This window comes from Halichoerus grypus, chromosome 15 (genome assembly GCF_964656455.1).
Source record: "Halichoerus grypus chromosome 15, mHalGry1.hap1.1, whole genome shotgun sequence".
Lineage (NCBI taxonomy): Eukaryota > Metazoa > Chordata > Mammalia > Carnivora > Phocidae > Halichoerus > Halichoerus grypus.
In genome coordinates this window covers 43,641,326-43,658,149 of record NC_135726.1, presented here as the reverse complement: position 1 = coordinate 43,658,149, position 16,824 = coordinate 43,641,326, and the positions used below count along the sequence as shown (strand labels likewise).

General features: G+C 41.8%; 1 long non-coding RNA gene and 1 pseudogene across 1 annotated transcript in view; both read left to right on the top strand.

The window, feature by feature from the left end:
• LOC144380226 (uncharacterized) overlaps positions 1 to 16,824 on the top strand; it is a 169,352-nt gene that overhangs the window by 13,033 nt on the left and 139,495 nt on the right. The window lies entirely within an intron of this gene.
• LOC118552083 (methyl-CpG-binding domain protein 4 pseudogene) lies at positions 12,475 to 16,186 on the top strand (annotated as a pseudogene).

Genomic DNA, 16,824 nt, shown 5'->3' with positions numbered 1-16,824 from the left:
ACTGAGCCACCCAGGGCCCCAAAGAGAGAGAGAATCTTAAGCAGGCTCCACGCACAGCATGGAGTCTGACAGGGGGCTCAATTTCATAACCCTGAGATCATGACCTGAGTTGAAACCAAGAGTCGGTCGCTTAACTGACTGAGCCACCTAGGCGCCCCAGAACTTTTTAGTTTGATGACAATATTTATTCATTCTAGAGAGTTCAAATAATGCACAGAACTGCAATGATAAAATTTTAAAAATATATAAGCCTTTCCAAATCCCACCATTAACATTAAATAGGCATCATATCAGACATACATACACACATGTGCACACATTCTTTCCTTCAGCTCTTAGAGGGCATTTCTGTGTTATCTTTTGGCTCTGTGTGCTGTTGTGGGAAAGTCTGAGGCCATCTTGAATCTTCTTCTTGGTACCCGAAGAAGTCCTTAGGGTTGAAGTTCAATGGCTTTAGTAGGATATTAAGCTTCTTATGTCAAATTTCTTGTTATGTGGTATGCCCTTTCAATATGCAGACTTTCCCTCCCAAATTCAGGGAAATTATCTTGTGTGTTTTCTTTGAAAACTGCCTTTCCATTTGCTGGGTTTTCACAGCGGGGACACCAATCATCCTGTCCCCTGACCTCCATAGTCATAAATTTCACTCTCATTGCTTTAATTTCTTTTACTGTTGAGTCTTTGTTCACTGCCATTCCTGTAAACCCTTTTTTCCGTGTCTGTCATAAATTTGATCACGGGCTGTGGTCTGGTTTGTTGCCATGTCTGTTGTATTGACTTGTTCTGTAATGTTTCAGTCTTTTCTTTGTTTCTTTGTTTCTTTGTTTCTTCCTTTCTTCCTTCCTTCCTTCCTTCCTTCCTTCCTTCCTTCCTTCCTTCCTTCCCTCCTTCCTCTGAGCGTGTGTGCACAAGCAGTGGCGGGGGAGGGGCTCAGAGAGGGAGAGAGAGAATCTTAAGCAGGCTCTACACTCATTGTAGAGCCCCACTCGGGGCTCAATCTCACCCCCCTGAGATCCTGACCTGAGCTGAAATCAAGAGTCAGATGCTTAACCGCTGGAGCCACCCAGGCACCCCTACAATCTTTCTTTTCACACCATTCTGTTATTTTCATTGTGTCCTTGGGCTTTATTGAATGCATGTTCTTTTTGACTTGCTATCATGAGAAGCAGTGTGGGCAGGGGTCCCTCTGTTCCTTGAGTTAGTTTTCTCCAGAGTTAGTTTTGTAGGCGAAGTTCCTGGGAGTGTGTTTGCATATTGCATGTTGTTTTCATTCAACCTGCTCATGCTTGGGCAGCTCTGCGCATGTGTAGGCCTGCCTCTGTGCTCTTGAGGTGACTCAGTGAGGCGACCCCTTGACAGCCTTTCTGCAGTATCTGGGCAGTTTGTTTTCCTCAGGAGCCAGAGCGTGAGAGCTGGATATTTCCTGTGCGGTCCATTTTCTTCTGTGCTCTGCAGGAGTGGTGGATGAAGATGGTGTGGAGTTTGAGTGGGGGGATTGCTCAGGTGAGGGCTTGACCTGTAAACATAGTAGAAATGTCATTTCTCCCCAGAATGATCTGTAGGGTTAATTCTATTCCTATTAAAATCCCAGCAAAGTTTTTTTTATAGATGTAGGTAAGCTTATTCTAAAATTTACATGGGAAGTCACAAGCTCTAGCATAGCTAAAATGATTTTTAAAAAGAAGAATAATGAAGGAATCACTCTAACCCAAATATGAAGGCTTACTATATAGCCAAAGTAATCGAGAGAATGTGGCATTGGATGAGGGATGGACACATAGGTCAATGGGTAAGAATGGACAACCCAGAAATAGACCCAAACAAATATACTCAACTTATTTATTTATTTTTTTACAGAGGTCTTTTTTTTTAAAGATTTTATTTATTTATTTGAGAGAGAGAATGAGATAGAGAGAGCATGAGAGGGGGGAGGGTCAGAGGGAGAAGCAGACTCCCTGCTGAGCAGGGAGCCCGATGCGGGACCCGATCCCGGGACTCCAGGATCATGACCTGAGCCGAAGGCAGTCGCTTAACCAGCTGAGCCACCCAGGCGCCCATATACTCAACTTATTTTTGACAAAAGTGCAAAAGAAATTCAATACAGGAAATATAGCTTTTCAACAGAGAGTGTTGGAGCAATTAGATGTCCATTGGCAAAAAATGATTCTTGACCCATAATCAAAATGGGAAACGCAAAACTAAAAAGCTTTTAGGAAAAAGCCATGGGAGAAAATCTTTAGGGTCTGGAACTAGGCAGAAAGTTCTTAGACTCAATACCAGAAGCACGATCCATAGAAGGAAAAATTGATAAATTGGACTTCACAAAGTTAAAAACATTTGCTCTGCTAAAGCTCCTGTGAAGAGGATGACAAGACAAGCTACAGACTGGGGAAAAAAAAAATCTCTGCAACCCACACATCCAACAAAGCACTGGTATTTAGAATATATAAAGAACGCTCAAAACTGAATGTAAAAAAAAGTTCTATTATTTTTTACAACTGCGTGTAAATCTATAATTATCTTAAAATAAGAAGTTTAATTAAAAAGAACTTTACATCTTCAGAGCATCCTTTTTTTCTGATCCTTCAGACTCACATTCTTGTTGAACCCTGAACTTTTCCTTTGGAGCATTTGTCATGGTTTTGTAATTATTTGAGCAGTTATTAGTTTAATGTCTGTCTCTCCCACTAGGCTGCGAGCTCTATACCATTGTATCTTCAGTGCTGAAACAATGACCAAGAAATATTTATTAAATGAATAAGAGTTAATGCCTTGAAGAATTATTGAAGGGCGGGCAATTGCTTTGTATTTGGAAAATATATTTTATTTTTATTTTTTAAGTGATCTCTGCACCCAATGTGGGGCTTGAACTCATGACCCTGAGATTGAGAGTCACATGCTCTACGGCCTGAGCCAGCCAGGCGTCCCTGAAAAATACTTTAAATCCATGCTTCCCCCACTTTTTTGGGGAAAAAATGAACCCTATCATTTTCTCAGGACACCCCTCATACTTTGAGGCTCCTGATTGAGCCCTGCATTGTCAGCAGCCTTTGTACAACATCTACCATTTCTCCAAATCTTCCACCTTGGGACAACTGCGGAGAAGATCCACTCTCTTGGCCTCCTCAGGGCTGAGTTTACCCAGTAATTGGTCTCATTACTCTATGTTGGAATTTTAGGAAGACAGCATGATGCTGTCATTATTCAACGAATAACAATGTCTAAATTGATGCAAGGCTCCCTGAAAACGACATTTCTAGGCTTGTTTATAACAACCTACTCAAACATTTTGACTTATTACGAAAACAATTCAAGGGCCTTCGACATCTCCAGTGACAAGGTATCTTGAGAAAATATATGGAGGGGAATCTCTGTGACAGGTAAGACGTTGTCACAAAGTGACTGACTTGACAGGAAAAGCTAGTTTTAGAATTCTCTTTGAATTCCAAGCAGTGTTTGCCTGAGAAGGAGGGAGGTTGTTCGCAGGCGGCATTTTCGTTTGCTGTTCTTGGGCCAGTCCGGTTGTGAAGGAGTACGCAGGATCTTCTCCTTATTTTTTTTTAAGGTTTTATTTATTTATCTGTCAGAAAGAGAGAGAGAGCCACAAGCAGGGAGAGCAGGCAAAGGGAGAAGCAGGCTCCCCGTTGAGCAGGGAGCCCCATGCGGGACTCTATCCCAGGACCCCGGGATCATGACCTGAGCTGAAGGCAGATGCTTCACTGACTGAGTCACCCAGGCATCCCAAGGAATTGCAAGATCTTTTTTTTTTTTTTAAATATTTTATTTGAAAGACAGAGAGAGAAAGAGCATGAGCAGGGAGAGCAGAAGAGGGAGAGGGAGAAGCAGATCCCCACTGAGCAGGGAGCTCGATGCTGGACTCGATCCTAGGACCCTGGAATCATGACCTGAGCCGAAGGCAGATGCTTAACCGACTGAGCCCCCCAGGCGCCCCGTGATCTTCTTATACAGTCTCACTTGTGACAGCATTTTTGAAGCATGTATTTATATATATTCTCAAGACAACAGAGAAATCCCCTTTATGACTACAGAAATATAAACTCCACTCAGAAGACTTAGAAAGAGTGAAAAACAAATTTCCCCAAGTATCAACATCAAAAGATTATCATTCTTTTTGATTTTTAATTTTGAACTACTTTTCGCCTTGGAGGTAAATTGCAAATATAGTTGTAGGAAAACGGTCCCTCCCAAAATATCCATGCCCTACTCTCAGAATCCTCTGAAGATGTTATGGTGATGGCCCTGGAGGCTTTGCAGATGTAGGTAAGGAGAGATTAGCCCTATTTATCCAGGTGGGTCCAATCTAATCAGAGCCCTTAAAAGCAGAGAGCTTTCTCTGACTGAAGTCAGAGAGATTCGAAGCATGGGGACTCAACCCACTTTGGCTAGCTGTGAGGTGGAGGGGGGCCCCCCTGCAAGGACCAGAGGGAGGCTTCTAGGAGATAAGGATGGCCCCTGGCTGACAGGCAGCAAGGAAATGGAATATCCTTCTGTAACCGCAAGGAATTGAATTCTGCCGACAATCTGAGTGAGCTTGGGAACGGACCCGAGTCCCAGGTGAGAACCATGATCTCCATGGATACCTGAATTTTAGCTTGGTGAGACCCTGAGCAGAGAATCTAGCCGTGCTGTTCCAGACTTCTGACCTGTGGAACTGTGAGATAATAAATGGGTGGTGTTTTAAGCTGCTAATTTTGTGGCAATTTGTTCTGCAGCAATAGAAAACAAATACAGGAGTACAGAGAGTTCCCCGTCTATCCTTCACCCAGTTTCTCCTAATGTTAACATTTTATTTATTATAGGATAATGATCAAAATCAGGACATTAACACTGACACAGTACTACCAGCTAAACTACAGTCTTTACTTGAATTTCACCCATGTTTCCACTAGTGTCCTTTTTCTGTTCCAGGATCCCATCTAGAATGAAACAGTGCTTTTAATCATTGTGTCTCCTTAATCTCATTCAGTCTGTGATGGTTCCCCAGTCTTTCTTGACCTTGACGCTTTTGAAGAGTACTGTCCGGTTATTTTGTAGAATATAACTTGATTTGTGTTTGTTAGGTGTTCCTAGATGATTGCAATTATATTATGTACCGTTGGCAAGAATACCAGAGAAATGTGCTTTTCTTAGCACATCATATCCAAGGGTTCATGATCTTGACGTATCTTTGTACTGGCTTTGTTAACTGTGATTCACTTGGTTATTGTGGTATCTTCTGGCTTTCTGCACCATAAAGTTACTATCTTCCCTTTGTGTTAATCAATATCTTTGAGACTATGCAAATCTTATTTGTCTTTAAACCTTTGTCCACTAGTTTTAGCATCCATTAGTAGATTTTGTCATCTGTAATCAGGGGTGGGTGGAAGGATTCTTAATAGTTTAACCAGTATCCTTCCAACTCCCTGCCATGTTTGGTAAATAAGTGTTTGCGTTAATATATATGTAAATATATAAATACATACATAAAGCAAATAGGGTATATTTGTTACATATAATACTAATGTTATTTTGTAACCAGCTATCTACTTAATGATGTATCATGAACATTTTTCCTTGTCAATAAATATTTTTTATTTTTTAATTTAATTTTTTTAAAGATTTTATTTATTTATTCATGAGAGACAGCGAGAGAGAGGCAGAGACAGAGGGAGAAGCGATGTGGGACTCAATCTCAGGACCCTGGGATCACGATCTGAGTCAAGGCTTAACCGACTGAGCCACCCAGGTGCCCCAATAAATATTTTTTTTAGAATATGGGTTCTAAGAGTAGTTAGTAGTAGTAGTTAGATAGCATTTTATTTTATGGTTCCATTATTTTTCTAGCCAGTTTACAATTTTCAGATGAGTTGTTTAAATGATTTTTTTATTATATATAGGGCGTGGTGAATATCTTTGTACATACAGCTTTGCACACATCTCTGTATTTCCTAAGCATGGTTTTCTTGGAAGTTGAATTGCTGGCTCAAAAGATTTGTACACTTTTAAAACATTTGGTACACCTTGTATACTTCCCTGTTTCTGACCAAAAATGCAAATGCGTGGCAGATTCTCCCATTCATCTTATTCCTAACAGTGTTTCATATCAGGATTTTCGGCATTCTTGCTCGTGGTATAATCATTTAATAAGAATTATATTCCTGCAAAGCCAGCTTTCCGTTTTTACAACCAATGGCTTCGAGGGGAGACACAGACCACCGCAGACACCAGCCTATGGTGTGCTGGGGGTGAGCGGGCGGCTCAGCTCAGCATGAAGCTAGTAGGCACAAGCTCAAGATCAGTGGGCTGCCCCCTGGGACTGGCTGCAGTGGTGGTCCTTAGTACTTGGTGGTGTCAGAATCACCTGGGAAGCTTATTAAAATGTAAGTTTCTGGATTCAAATCCAGATCTAAAGATCAGAATCCTTGGTGGAATGTCCCAGGCATTTCTATTTTTTTTTTAAAGATTTTATTTATTTATTTAATTGAGAGAGAGAGACAGCGAGAGAGGGAACACAAGCAGGGGGAGTGGGAGAGGGAGAAGCAGGCTTCCCACTGAGCAGAGAGTCTGATGCGGGGCTCGATCCCAGGACCTTGGGACCATGACCTGAGCCGAAGGCAGTCGCTTAACCAACTGAGCCCCCCAGGCGCCCCCCAGCGCCCCCCAGGCATTTGTATTTTAAACAACTTCATCAAGGGTGCGAAAATGAGGTGGTCCTTGGGTCCATACTTGGAGAAACACCAGTTTTGGCTTTGAGCCATCTGAGGAGATTATTCTTTGGAATAATCTATGAGAAATAAACTGGACAGGGGAACTTACGCCTTGTCACCACGTGCAAAGGCAGGCTTTCTCTGACTTTCCTCTTATTTACTTCTTGGTTAGTCCTTTTTTTTTTTTTTCGGTCAAGACTCTTTTTTGAGAAAGCATACTTCTCCAAAATAGAAACATTTTCTTTGTATCAATAAATGATCTTTTTTTAAAAAAGATTTTATTTATTTATTTTTATTTATTTTTTTTAAAAAATTTATTTATTTTTTGACAGAGGGAGAGACAGCGAGAGAGGGAACACAAGCAAGGGGAGTGGGAGAGGGAGAAGCAGGCTTCCCATGGAGCAGGGAGCCCGGCCCAGGGCTGGATCCCAGGACCCTAGGATCATGACCTGAGCCGAAGGCAGACGCTTAATGACTGAGCCACCCAGGTGCCCCTTAAAGATTTTATTTAGTTATTTGAGAGAGAGAGAGAGCTTGAGAGAACGAGTGGGAGGAGGGGCAGAGGGAGAAGCAGACTCCCTGAGGAGCGGGGCTTGATCCCAGGACCCTGAGATCATGACCTGAGCTGAAGGCAGATGCTTAACCAACTGAGCCACCCAGGTGCCCTCAATAAATGATCTTATCACTCCCACCCTTTCATGTCTCCTGCAGCCTCTCTTGCTCCTATGAACATCTTGTAATTTGCCCATACTTGGTGTATGTGATTTCACAGAATCCTTACTGCAGCCCTTCAGGGAAAGGGACGCTGGTATTAGGAGCCATTGCATTTGTAAAGATTAGGAAACAGGTTTAGAGAAGTTAAGTAATAATAATAATAATTAACATTCATCGAGTTTTTTGTGTCTCAGCACCCCTGCAGAGTGGAAATTAATATTGTTAGGCCCAAAGCGGTCATCAGACTGAGCCACGTGAGCTGGTTAGAAACAGAACTGAAGGTCACATCACAGCCTGGTCCAGACCAGATCCTCACTGTAGCTGATCAAGCCCTTGCTCCTTGGTGTGTGTGTGTGTGTGTGTGTGTGTGTGTGTGTGTGTGTGTGTGTGTGTGTGTGTAGGTGTAGGTGTAGGTGTAGGTGTAGGTGTAGGTGTAGTGAGGGATGGGATCCAAGTTCTGGGATCTTGGTTGTTGGTCTAGAGCAGCTTCTGTCTGCAGTATATTTACTTACAATCTTAGTGTGTGTCTGTGGTGGGGGAGGGGGAGCAGGATACATACCTTTCCTTGGCTCTTAGAGTGTCTTGGTCCCCTAACCCCAACACCAACCAGGGTGGAGAAAATCCACTCAGAAGCATCATATTTATGGAAGCTATTCATACATCCTATACGAATGGGCTGTAGAAACAGGGCTGGCGTGGAGGAAATGAAGATTTTCGACTGATGCTGAAAGCTGTATTATCTGCTCTTGAATTTCCAGGCTGCCATATAGTCGTTTATGTGAACATGATGCATTTTAAGGTATGGTATTTAAAACACACATGGCATTAAATCATAGTTCTGCTCTTTACATACTTTATAGAGAAACTGGGACATGGTTTCATTCATACAGATTATTAGGCTCATCTCCTTAGAAGAGGCTAGCTTCTTAAAGTAATTGGTTTGACGTGTATAAGGATGATTTCAGTATAAGTAGCTCTTAAACTATGCAGTTGAGAGCAGAGACCGTGGGGACTACAGTGACCTTACTTTATGTAAGGAATGTTCATCACTTCTGTTATCTCATGGTAAAGATTAGGTATGAAATATAAACACATAAGTACCCTTTTTATCAGATAGTATACCGAGAGCAGCAGGTCCTTAAAATAGCTCGGTTTCTCTGGATTCAAAGTTGAGAGAAGAAGGCAGTGGATTTCACCTAGATGACAATTTAACAACTTCTCCTCTTTCTGAAACCTCATATCCCTTCTCTCTCATTCCACTTCCAACAGTGGGAGAGAACCTGTGGACTTCCCATCACCCTGTCTACACCTCGTCTACACAGGGACTGCGTCCCTCTGTGTGTACTTTGCCTTCCCTCCTGTAACTTTGGCTGCCATCTTCCTTTACCTTCTCAAGCATCTGGCTCCAGCAGTTTTTCCCTGTTCTGTATCTTCAACTTTTCCCTATCTACTGGATCATTCCCATCAGCATATACATATGTTATAATATCACCCATTGTAAGATGAAAAACAAAACAAAACAAACTTCTTTACCCTGTATCCTTCCCTAGTGATGACTTACTTCTCTCCTCCCTTTAGAGCAAAACTCCTTGAGAGAGTTGTCCTGTTCTTCCTTGAATGCACACAGGCTTTCAGCCCCTCCACTCCCCTCTGCTGAAGTGGCTCTTGCCAAGGTCACCAATGACCCTGTGTTGTTAAATCCAGTGCTCATTTCTCAGGCTCATCTTGCTTGACCAGCCCGCAGCATCTGACACAGTCATTCCTTCCTTCTTCAAACACTATAAACCCTTGGCTTCAGAGAACACGCTGTCTTGGCTCACTTCCTTCATCACTGTTCACTCTTCTGCATTTTCCTTTGCTGGCTTTTCCTCATTGCCCCAAGCTTTAAATTTTGGGTACACCAGGACTCAGTCTCTGGGTCTCTTCTCTGTATTCCCATTCCTTACATTTCCACTTCTGAAACTTTCTCACATCAGGGCCTACACAGGAAATAACCCCTTGTTTTGTCACCCTGGGATCAGCAAGGCCGCCCTGGGCTGCCACATCTTGGTTCACCATAACCTTTTTTTTTTTTGAAGATTTTATTTATTTATTTATTTATTTATTTATTTATTTAGAGCATGTGAGTGGGGGAGGGGCAGAAGGGCAGAGGGAGATGAAGAGAGAGAATCTCAAGCAGACTCCGTGCTGAGCATGGTACCCAATGCAGGGCTCGATCCCATGACCCTGAGATCATGGCCTGAACTGAAATCAAGAGGCAGATACTTAACCAACTGAGCTACCCAGGCACTCCCTGTAACCCTTTTATATGCAGAAAGAGAAGGGGAAGCAGGCTCCTTGCTGAGCAGGGAGCCCGATGCGGGGCTCGATCCCAGGGATCACAACCTGAGCCCAAGGCAGACGCTTAACCCACTGAGCCACCCAGGCGCCCCTGCCAGGTAGAAATCTTTATTAGATGATCTGTTCTCTGTTCCAGACTTTAAATAACATCTACACTTTGTTCTCTAAATATGTATCTTTAGCCCAGATTCCTCCCCTAAACCTATTCAACTGCCTCCTGGAAATCTCCATTTGGATGTCACTTTCAGCCAGCCCTTGGTTCTTTTTTAGGAGGAATTACTCTATAAATAGGTATAGATTTGGTGTATCCACGGAGGAGGTGAGTTCAAGATCTTCCTACATTGCCATTAACAAGGGAACCCTTAACCAGGGGTGACGGGGGGTGGGGGGTGGGGGTGGGGAGGAGAGACAGAGAGAGAGAGGGAACACAGAGACTCAGAGTGAAAATCAGTTCATGAGGTTTAACATTCAAATGAGAGGAGTTCCAGAAAGTGAAATCAGAGAAAGCTGAGGAGAGATATAATTAGCTAATTCAGGAAACCAAAATCTCTAAGTTAAAATGACCCATCTCAGCACTTCTCTCAATGGATAATTAAAAAAAAAAAAAAGACTCACACCAAGTCATGAAATTTTAGACTTCCAGGGATAAAGAGAAAATCATAACAGGTTATAGAAAGGAAAAAAATAACATATAAAAAGATGCAGCATCAGAATGACTTATCACCATGCTGTGGAGAGGCAATGCCTGAGATTTTTTTTTAGTATAAAAATATGGACATGAAAACAAAAGCTGTCATCATTTGCAGATACTACGATTGTTTGACCTAAAAAATCCATGACCATTAACTGAAAAATCCAACCATCAGAGCTAGTAAGATGGCTGGATACAATATCTACATGAAAAATCAGTAGCACGTCTATGCCTGTCAATCTCTCAAACTCATCAGGTTTTACCCAAACTCCTCTTTTCCCCAAAACAAGGTATTCTGGATGTTCACATTTCCGTGAATTTTATCATTATTCTTTCAGTTACTCAGTCTACACACCTTAGGGTTATCCTTTAATTTTCCCTCCACATTCCAACAGCTACCTTATATTATAGATCATTCCCAGACAATGTCTTTTGAATACATCTCTTCTGATACCACCAATGCAGCACTCATATATTTTCATTTACTTCCTATGACACCGAGTCCAACTCCCTTCTCCCTACCTTGCTCTACAATAGAGGCTGGAAATAAGGAAATACTAGGATTCTCAGCCTTGAAGCCTGGGGTGACCATTTGACATGGGTCAGGCTAGTGAGCCATTAGGCAGAAGTCCCTGGGAGGACTGCTGGGTTTTCAACAGAAACCAAGGAAGACCAAGAGAATGGATAACATCTTTGAAGTGCTGGAGAAAACCCAACCTATAATTATATATCCAGTAAAAATATCCTTCAAAGAAGTGAAATAAAGGGGATTTCCTCAGGCTAAAGGAAAACGGCCTCAGACAGAAGCACACACTGCAGGAAGGAATGAAAAGCACCAGAAAGAAAAAAATATGTGAGAAATAGAAAGGAATATTTCTTATTTAGAAAACAATAATGATAATGTTTTATAAAATTTGTACTATATACAGAAGTAGAACATATGACAACAATGTATAGAAAAAAAGGCAAGAGTAGGGGGTGCCTGGATGACTCAGTTGGTTAAGCACCTGCCTTCCCCTTGGGTCATGATCCCAGGAGGGAGCCCTGAGGTGGGCTCTGTGCTCTGTGGGGAGTCTGCTTCTCTCTCTCCCTCTGTTCCTCCCTTCGGCTTCTGCTCTTTCTCTCAAATAATAAATAAAAAATCTTTAAAAAACAGAAAAAGGCAAGAGGCAGAGATAAGTTTCTTGTATTGTTTCAAAAGTGGTAAAAGCACTAATTTAAAGAAGTCTGCAACAACTATTTTTAAGTAAGCATCCATATATTAATGCCCATGGAAAGATTACTCTAAGAATGTTTTTAAAGATAATACAGGAGAAAAATAATTAAGACATTGATGAGTCCAAAGAAAGCAAAACAGGAGGACTAAATCCAGGGGGTTGACTGGGGGTTGTGGGACCCTAGGGTTCCAACAAGATATTGCCTAGAAATTATGCTTGAGGGGGGAAAAAACGTTGTTTGTTTTTTTTTTTAACTTTGCACACCATGCAATGTCAGCGCTCATAGGGATGAGCAGGGATGAAGCAAGCCCTTTAGCAATTTGGTTAGTGATCTTTCAGCCCCTTTGGCAGTGCACAGTACGACCTTGTTTATTTGTGAAGCCCAGTGTCCGTTCTGATGTAAGAAAAAGAGAGTAACAGATGAGTCAGAAAGATAGGAGGGAGCCAGATTCTGTAGGGTCTTGTAGACCACTGTAAAGACTTTGACTCTAAGATAGGAAGTCACCGGTACATTTTGAACATAGGAGTGACCTGATTTGGTTTTTATTTTATTTTTTAATTAAAAAAAATTTTTTTTAAGTAGGCTCCATGCCCAGTGTGGATCCCAGTGCAGGGCTCAAACTCACCACCTTGAGATTGAGACCCGAGCTGAGATCGAGAGTCAGACGCTTAACCGACTGAGCCAGCCAGGCACCCCGACTTCTATTTTAAAATAATTCTGAGTGCTGTATTGCAAATAGGCGGTGGGAGTGCACAGCCTAAAGCAAAGAGGTTGGTCTGGACACTGTTGTACTAAACCAACAAGATGATGAATCCTTATAACCAGGATGGACCAGCGGAGATGGTAAGTGGTCAGAATCTTGATATATTTTGAGGTGACACCAACAGATTTTTTTCTGAAGGATTGGAGGTAGGGTGTTGGAGAAATAAAAAAGTCAAGCCTGACTACAAGATGTCTGACCTGAGCCACTGGAAGAATGAACCCGCCATTTACAGATATGGGGAAGATGATGGGATAAGCAGTTCTGAGATTAAGATAAAGAGATCAGTTTGAGACATGTTATTTCTCTTTCTCTCTCTTCCCTTCTGGAAAGTTTTCTTGACTTAACTTTTTAACTTCTTTTCTATGAAGTCTTCGAATTGTTGATTTCCTGGAGATTTTCCTATTTTTTAAGAAAAGATTTATTTATTTGAGAGAGAGAGAGAGAGTGAGTGTGTGGGGAGAGGGGCAGAGGGAGAGAGAGAATCTCTAGCAGACTCACCGCGGGGCTCCCTACGGTGCTCGATCTCATGACCCTGAGGTCACGAACTGAGCCGAAACCAAGAGTCAGATGCTTAACCAACTGCACCACCCATGTGCCCTTCTTATATATTTTTTGAGTGTCCTTTTTCTATAATTCCTACTCTTGTTTCATGGATGAAATATCTTTTCTCTCTGAAAACATTAGTTGTAATTTAAAAGTTTTTTTTTTTTTTCTGCCCCATGAGGTATCTTTTTTTTTTTCTGGGTTCCTTTCTTTCCTGGGTTTCATTCTTTACAATTTTTATTCAAAGTTAATAATTCTGTGAGGTTCATTGTAGAAAACAGCATCATCTGCCACCTCTCCCTTTATCTCATTTCGATACTTCCCCTCCCCCAGTCAAACACTCTCAGTTCTTTTAGCTGATATTTCTAAATACCATACTTGCATTGCTATCTCTTGACTTTTCAGTTTCAGGCACTATCTTTTTCTTTGGTGAATGAGAATTTACCCCTCCTTCCTATTTGTGCTGTCATAAGCCTGCTCTGTTGTCATCCCTCCACGTTTCTAATGTTGTTAGGTAATTATTGAGTGTGAACACTATTGTTCTTTGCCTATTGCAATTGTTTTTCTTTTTTTTAAAAAATATTTTATTTTTAAGTAGTCTCTCCACCCAATGTGGTGCTCGAATTCACAACCCTGAGGCCAGGAGTTCCATGCTGTACCAACTGAGCCAGCCAGGTGCCCCTCTTTTCTTATTGATTTGTAGGAATTCTTTATATAGCTAGGCTATTATTTCTTTGTTAGTTGTATGTGTTGCAGAAAGCCCTCACTCTGAGTCTGTCTTTTCAGTTTGTTGATGGTACTTCTGTTATATAGAACTTTAAATTCTAATGTAATCACACATAGCCATCTTTTCTTGATGGTTTGTGGCTTTCCCCCTCTTGTTAAAGAAAATTATCTTGAGGTCATGAAACTATTTTCCTATATTTCCTTCTAAAAATTTAAAGTCTTGCTTTTCACATTCAGAACTTCAATTCACCTGCAAAATCAATTTTCTGTGATCTGAGGTAGGGATAAACTTTTCATGATTTTCTGTATAGGTGATCAGTGATCCTAACACTGTTTATTAAAGAGCTTCTGTGGGATTTGATTGGCTGAGCTATGTGATGGCAGCTGTGGCCGAGGGGGTGGCCAGAAAGCAGCTGTGGAGTCTGACAGACTCTCTCTGCCTTGACTTTTGGTTTCAGCCCAGTGCCCTGAGCTGAGGAAGTTTTCGTATCTTGTTCTGCTCCGCTCCTAAGGCATCGCACCTTCTCGGTCCCATTGCTGCCCCCGGAACCCATTTGAAGGGCACGGCTGGAAGGGTGGGTCTGAGCCTGGGGGACTGTGAGGCTGCCCCCTTGGTCACCTCCAGTGGGTGCTTAGCCCCAGACCAACCTTGTGACCTCTGTGAGGAAGATGTTGCTCTGGCATTGGAAAGAGTGGAAGGGGATGAGAAACAAATGGGGATAAAAAGCAGCAGCGAGTGGAATCCTGTGCGGCAAGAATCCATTGCTTCTGCTCAGATTGGTGGTACTACCACGGCAGAAAGCCACGAGTCTGTCCCATGCGTTGTGAAGCAAAGGTGATCGGGGAAAACAGCAGGAAGATAGGATATATATTTGATTAGTCCACGAGGACTAAAGTTCAGATCCCAAAGTGCACTTGCTAATTACCTTCACAAAAATGGAGAGACTTGTCTTACACCAGAAGATTTTGATTTTATTGTTTCTAAACCTTCTAAAAGGGGCATCAGGTCCAGATATAAAGACTGCAGCGTAGCACCTCTGACATCCCAAATGCAAAATCAAAGTAACAATTCAAGCTGGAACCTCAGGACACGAAGCTGGTGGGAAAAGGATGCCTCTCCCCTCCCAAGTGGTAGTTTGGAATGGCAAAAGAGCAGGGGATTAGCTAACTTTAAAGAAGATGAAGGTAGGGGCGCCTGGGTGGCTCAGTCGTTAAGCGTCTGCCTTCGGCTCAGGTCATGATCCCAGGGTCCTGGGATCGAGCCCCGCATCAGGCTCCCTGCTCAGCGGGAAGCCTGCTTCTCCCTCTCCCACTCCCCCTGCTTGTGTTCCCTCTCTCGCTGTGTCTCTCTCTGTCAAATAAATAAATAAAATCTTTAAAAAAAAAAAAATAAAGAAGATGAAGGTGTTAATGATGTTGACTCCGGAAAGGTTAGAAGGTCCAAAGGAAAGGGGGCTGTTTTGAAAGGAATTCCAATGAAGAAAACTAAAACAGGGTGCCGGAAGGGTCTTCCAGATTCTGCTCAAAGTAATAGGAGAAGAGAATCTGAGTTTAATAAGGCAGATGCTGAAAGTGAACCTTGTACAGGAAGTCAGCTTGATAAAAAAAGTTTTATCTCCATTTCTGATGCTGGAGCAAGCAACAAGCCCCTCGATGTAACCAATGAAGAAAAGAGACTTGTGAAAAAAAAAATCATTGAGTTCAGGATCAAATTTTTGTTTTGAACAAATAACTTCTGGCATCGTAAACAAATTATGTTCAAGTGAAGAAGCACAACGAGAAGTGTGAGGAAACCTTTTTAGAAGCTGGGGAAATATAAACAAAAGTAGAAACTGGGGGAAGGAAGGAACATTTGCATACTGACATTTGAAAATGTGGCTCTGAAATGGACAACAACTGCTCACAAACTGAGAAAGACTATTTCTCTGAAAATATGTCAAGAAGATACCGTTCCACGAACACAAACAGAAAAAAGGAAAACAAGCCTATGTTCTTCCAGCAAATATAACAGAGAAGTTCTTAGCCCCCCACCATGACGCAAAGCCTTTAAGAAGTGGACACCTCCTTGGTCACCTTTTAATTTTGTCCAAGAGACCCTTTTCCACGCTCCACGGAAGCTCCTCATTGCTACTGTAATTCTCAATCAGACCTCAGGCAAAATGTCAATGCCTGTGCTTTGGGAGTTTCTGGAGAAGTAAGTATCCTTCGGCTGAGGTAGCAAGAACCCCAGACTGCAGAGATGTGTCAGAACTTCTTAAACCTCTTTGGTCTCTACAATCTTCAAGCAAAAACCATTGTCAAGTTCTCAGATGAATATCTCACAAAGTAGTGGAGGTATCCACTTGAGCTTTGTAGGATTGGCAAATATGATCTTAACCGAATTTTTTCCATCAATGAGTGGAAGCAGGTACATCCTGAAGACCATAAGCTAAAGAAACACGATGACTGACTTCGGAAAATCGTGAAAAATTAATTCTGTCTTAAAATTCTTTGAAGTTTTCAAACTTGTTTTTTATACGTGTACTTGATCCATAAGAGCCCCATTAGGCAAAACCACTGACTTTATAGGCACGTAGATTTTAATCAGTCCAACTAGAAACGTAATATAGGTTTTCTTTTTTGTTTCAAATTTTTATTTAAATTCTCGTTAGCTAACATATAGTGTAATATTGGTTTCAGGAGTAGAATTTCGTAATTCATAGCTTACATATAACACCCAGTGCTCATCATAACAAGTGCCCTCCTTAATACCCATCACCAATTTAGCCCATCCCCCACCCACCTCCCCTCCGGTAACCCTCAGTTTATTGTCTATAGTTGAGAGTCTCTTATGGTTTGCATCCCCTCTCTCTTTTTTTTTATCTTCCTTCCCCTATGATCATCTGCTTTATTTCTTAAATTCCACACATAAGTGAAATCATATGGTATTTGTCTTCCTCTGGCTGACTTTATTTTGCTTAGCATAATACCCTCTAGCTCCATCCATGCTGTTGCAAATGGCAAGATTTCATTCTTTTCGATGGCTGAGTAACATTCCATTGTATGTATGTATATATATATATATATATACACCACATCTTCTTTATCCATTCATTAACTGATGGACATTTGGGGTCTTTCCA